Raw genomic sequence first — 6,000 nt, 5'->3', positions numbered from 1 at the left:
TATATCCCCAGACTCATGGCGCCCAGATGCAAGGAAGCTGTTACTCGGCTGCCATCTTGCTCTGCCTCCCCTTTACTGTTTTTTCAACTTGACTATTGTTGGTATATATGAAGGCTACCGATTTATGAATGTTGATTTTGTAACCTGAGACGTTGCTGTATTCCTTGATCACTTCTGAGTTTTGTAGTAGAGTCCCTAGTTTTTTCCAGACACACAATCATATCATCTGTGAATAGCGAAAGTTTGATCTCTCCTGAGCCTATATGGATACCCTTGATGGCCTTTTCTTCCCTCATTGCGGTCGCTAATGCTCCATTACAATGTTAAGAAGCAATGGAGATGAGGGACTTTACCTAACAATTGCAATCAGTGTAACTTGGCTTATTGTATCCTCAATGAATCCCCAACAATAAAAAAAAAAAAGACCAAAAAAAAACCCAAAAAAAGCAATGGAGACAATGGGCAGCCTTGTCTTATTCCTGATCTGAGTGGAAATGATTCCAACTTAACTCCATTCAATATGATATTGGCTCTGGGTATGCTGTTGATGGCCTCTATCAGTTTAAGAAATGTCCCTTCTATACCAATTTTCTTAAGTGTTCTGATCATGAAGGGATGCTGGATATTATCAAAAGCTTTTTCTGCATCTATTGAGAGAATCATATGGTCTTTGTTTTTTAATTTGTTTATGTGCTGAGTTACATTTATAGATTTACGTATATTCAACCAGCCATGAGACCCTGGGATACAACCAACTTGGTCATGATGTATAACTTGTTTGATGTGTTGCTGGATTCTATTTGTTAGGATCTTTGTTAAATATTTTTGCATTGGGTGGCGCCTGTGCCTCAAAGGGGTAGAGCGCCGGTCTCATATGCTGAAGGTGGCGGGTTCAAACCCAGCCCCGGCCAAAAAAAAAGAGAATATTTTTGCATCTCTATTCATTAGTGATATCAGTCTGTAATTTTCTTTTCTTGTTGGGTCCTTTCCTGGTTTGTGGATCAGGGTGATGTTTGCTTCATAGAATGTGTTGGGTAGTCTTCCTTCTTTTTCTACCTTTTGGAACAGGTTGAGTAATATAGATACTAATTTCTCTTTAAAGGTTTGGTGGAATTCTGACATGAAACCATCTGGTCCCAGGCTTTTCTTTTTAGGGAGGTTTAGTATGGTTGATGCTATTTCAAAGCTTGATATGGGCCTGTTCAGCATTTCCACTTGGTTCTGGCTAAGTCTTGGAAGGTGACATGCTTCCAAGTATTGGTCAATTTCCTTCAGATTTTCATATTTCTGAGAATAAAGTTTCTTGTAATATTCATTAAGAATTTTTGGGATTTCTGAAGATTCTGTTGTTATTTCGTCTTTGTCATTTCTGACTGAGATTAGAGATTTTACTCTTTTTTTCTGATTAGATTTGCAATGGTTTATCTATTTTATTGACCTTTTCAAAAAACCAGCTTTTTGATTTATTGATCTGTTGTATTATTCTGTTGTTTTCAATTTCATTGAATTCTGCTCTGATTTTGGTTATTTCTTTTCTTCTACTGGGTTTAGAGTTGGAATGTTCTTCATTTTCCAGTTGCTTGAGATGTCCCATTAAGTTGTTAACTTCCTCTCTTTCTGTTCTCTTGAGGAAGGCTTGCAGTGCTATAAATTTCCCTCTTAGAACTGCCTTTGCGGTATCCCAGAGGTTCTGATAGTTTGTGTCTTCATTGTCGTTTTGTTCCAAAAATTTGGCAATTTCCTTCTTGATCTCATCTCTGACCCAGCTATCATTCAGCATAAGGTTATTTAACTTCCATATTTTTGTATGAATATACAGATTCCTGTTGTTACTCAGCTCAAGTTTTATTCCATGATGGTCCGAGAAGATGCACGGAATAATTTCTATTCCTTTAAATTTACTGAGGTTAGACTTGTGACCTAAGATGTGATCGATTTTATAGTAGGTTCCGTGGGCTGATGAGAAGTATGTATATTCAGTTTTGTTGGGATAAAATGTTCTGTAGATGTGTGCTAAATCCAGATATTGGATGGATAGATTAAAATCTAAAATATCTTTGCTCAGCTTCTTTTTTTTTTTTTTATTAAATCATAGCTGTGTACATTAGTATGATCATTGGGCACCATACACTTGGTTCATAGAACGTTTGACACATTTCCATCACAGTAGTTAACATAGCTTTCGTGGCATTTTCTTAGTTATTTTGCTAAGACTTTACATTCCACGTTTACTAAGATTCACCTATACCCTTGTAAGATGCACCGCAGGTGTAATCCCATTAATCCCCCTCCCTCCACCTATCACTTCCCTCCCTCCCCTCCCTTTCCCACTTCTCCCTATTCTTAGGTTATAACTGGGTTATAGCTTTCATGTAAAGGTCCTACATTAGTTTCATAATAAGGGTGAATACATTGGGTACTTTTTCTTCCATTCTTGAGACACTTTACTAAGAAGAATATGTTCCAGCTCCATCCATGTAAACATGAAAGAGGTAAAGTCTCCATCTTTTTTTAAGGCTGCATAATATTCCATGGTGTACATATACCAAAATTTATTTATCCATTCGTGGATCGATGGGCACTTGGGCTTTTTCCATGACTTAGCAATTATGAATAGGGCTGCAATAAATATTCTAATACAAATATCTTTGTTATGATGTGATTTTTGGTGTTCTGGGTATATGCCCAGTAGAGGGATTACAGGATTGAATGGCAGATCTATTTTTAGATCTCTAAGTGTTCTCCATATCTCTTTCCAAAAGGAATGTATTAATTTGCATTCCCACCAGCAGTGCAAAAGTGTTCCCTTTTCTCCACATCCACGCCAACATCTCTGGTCTTCAGATTTTGTGATGTAGGCTAGTCTTACTGGAGTCAGATGATATCTCAAAGTAGTTTTGATTTGCATTTCTCTGATGATTAAAGATGATGAGCATTTTTTCATATGTCTGAAGGCCGTGCGCCTGTCTTCTTCAGAGAAGTTTCTCTTCAAGTCCCTTGCCCAGCCTGAAATGGGATCCCATGTTCTCTTCTTGCTAATGCGTTTGAGTTCTCTGTGGTTTCTGGTTATTAAACCTTTGTCGGAGGCATAACCTGCAAATATCATTTCCCATTCTGAGGGCTGTTTGCTTGCTATACTTACTGTGTTCTTGGCTGTGCAGAAGCTTTTTAGTTTGATCAAGTCCCAGTAGTGTGTTTTTGAAGCAGCTTCAATTGCCCGGGGGTCCTTGTCAGGAAAAACTCACCCAACCCAATTTCTTCAAGGGTTTTCCCTACACTCTCTTCTAGTATTTTTATAGTTTCTTGCCTTAGGTTTAAATCTTTAAACCAGTAAGAGTCTATCTTGGTTAATGGTGAGAGGTGTGGGTCCAGTTTCAGTCTTCTACAGGTTGCCAGCCAGTTCCCCCAGCAACATTTGTTAAATAGGGAATCTTTTCCCCATTGAATGTTTTTAATTGGCTTGTCAAAGATTAAGTAATGGTAATTAGCTGTATTCATCTCTTGGTTCTCTATTCTGTTACAGATGTCTACTTCTCTGTTTTTGTGCCAGTACCATGCTGTTTTGATCACTATCGATTTGTAGTATAGTCTGAGGTCTGGTAGCATGATTCCTCCTGTCTCCATCTTTCTTTAAGGCTGCATAATATTCCATGGTGTACATATACCACAATTTATTAATCCATTCGTGGATCGATGGGCACTTGGGCTTTTTTCATGACTTAGCAATTATGAGTAGGGCTGCAATAAATATTCTAATACAAATAATTTTGTTATGAAGTGATTTTTGGTCTTCTGGGTATATGCCCAGTAGAGGGAATACAGGATTGAATGGCAGATCTATTTTTAGATCTCTAAGTGTTCTCCATATCTCTTTCCAAAAGGAATGTATTAATTTGCATTCCCACCAGCAGTGCAAAAGTGTTCCCTTTTCTCCACATCCACGCCAACATCTCTGGTCTTCAGATTTTGTGATGTAGGCTAGTCTCACTGGAGTTAGATGATATCTCAAGGTAGTTTTGATTTGCATTTCTCTGATGATTAAAGATGATGAGCATTTTTTCATATGTCTATAGGCCGTGCGCCTGTCTTCTTCAGAGAAGTTTCTCTTCAAGTCCCTTACCCAGGCTGCAATGGGATCCCTTGTTCCTTTCTTGCTAATGCGTTTGAGTTCTCTGTGGATTCTGGTTATTAAACCTTTGTCAGAGACATAACCTGCAAATATCTTTTCCCATTCTGAGGGCTATATGCTTGCTTTACTTACTGTGTTCTTGGCTGTGCAGAAGCTTTTTAGTTTGATCAAGTCGCAATAGTGTATTTTTGAAGCAGGTTCTATTGCCCGGGGGGGTCCTTCTCATGAAAATCTCACCCAACCCAATTTCTTCAAGGGTTTTCCCTGCACTCTCTTCTAGTATTTTTATAGTTTCATGTCTTAGGTTTAAATCTTTAAACCAGTGAGAGTCTATCTTGGTTAATTGTGAGAGGTGTGGGTCCAGTTTCAGTCTTCTACAGGTTGCCAGCCAGTTCCCCCAGCACCATTTGTTAAATAGGGAATCTTTTCCCCATTGAATGTTTTTAATTTGCTTGTCAAAGATTAAATAACGGTTTAATAATTATTTAATGATTAAGTAAATCTCTTGGTTCTGTATTCTGTTCCAGACATCTACTTCTCTGTTTATGTGCCAATACCATGCTGTTTTGATCTCTATCGATTTGTAGTATAGTCTGAGGTCTGGTAGCGTGATTCCTCCTGCTTTGTTTTTATTTTTGAGTAATGTCTTGGCTATTTGAGGTTTTTTCTGATTCCATATAAAACGAAGTATTATTTTTTCAAGATCTTTAAAGTATGACAGTGGAGCTTTAATGGGGATTGCGTTGAAATTATATATTGCTTTGGGTAGTATGGACATTTTAACAATGTTGATTCTTCCCAACTATGAGCATGGTATATTTTTCCATTTGTTAGCATTCTCAGCTATCTCTTTTCTTAGAGTTTCATAGTTCTCTGTACATAGATCTTTCACGTCCTTTGTTAGATAAACTCCCAAGTATTTCATCTTCTTTGGCACTACTGTGAATGGGATAGAGTCCTTAATTGTTTTTTCAACTTGACTATTGTTGGTATATATAAAGGCTACCGATTTATGAATGTTGATTTTGTAACCTGAGACACTGCTGTATTCCTTGATCACTTCTAAGAGTTTTGTAGTAGAGTCCCTAGTGTTTTCCAGATATACAACCATATCATCTGCGAAGAGTGAAAGTTTGATCTCTCCTGACCGTATGTGGATACTCTTGATTGCCTTTTCTTCCCTAATTGCAGTGGCTAAAACTTCCATTACAATTTTAAAAAGCAATGGAGACAATGGGCAGCCTTGTCTGGTTCCTGATCTGAGTGGAAATGATTCCAATTTAACTCCATTCAATATGATATTGGCTGTGGGTTTGCTGTAGATGGCCTCTATCAGTTTAAGACATGTCCCTTCTATACCGATTTTCTTAAGTGTTCTGATCATGAAGGGATGCTGGATATTATCAAAAGCTTTTCTGCATCGATTGAGAGAATCATATGGTCTTTGTTTTTTAATTTATTTATGTGCTGAATTATACTTATAGATTTACGTATATTAAACCAGCCTTGAGACCCTGGGAGAAAACCGACTTGATTATGATGTATGATTTGTTTGATGTGTTGCTGGATTCTGTTTGTTAGAATCTTTTTGAATATTTTTGCATCTATATTCATTAGTGATATCAGTCTATAATTTTCTTTTCTTTTTGGGTATTTTCCTGGTTTGGGGATCAGGGTGATGTTTGCTTCATTGAACGTGTTGGGCAGTCTTCCTTCTTATTCTACCTTTTGAACAGGTTGAGTAATATAGGTACTAATTCTTCTTTAAGGTTTGGTAGAATTCTGATGTAAAACAATCTGGTCCCAGGCTTTTTTTTTTTAGGGAGATTTTTGTATGGTTGATGTCATTTCCGAACTTGATATGGGCCTGT

This window comes from Nycticebus coucang, chromosome 14, assembly GCF_027406575.1.
Source record: "Nycticebus coucang isolate mNycCou1 chromosome 14, mNycCou1.pri, whole genome shotgun sequence".
Taxonomy (NCBI): domain Eukaryota; kingdom Metazoa; phylum Chordata; class Mammalia; order Primates; family Lorisidae; genus Nycticebus; species Nycticebus coucang.
This window is presented reverse-complemented; position numbering follows the sequence as displayed.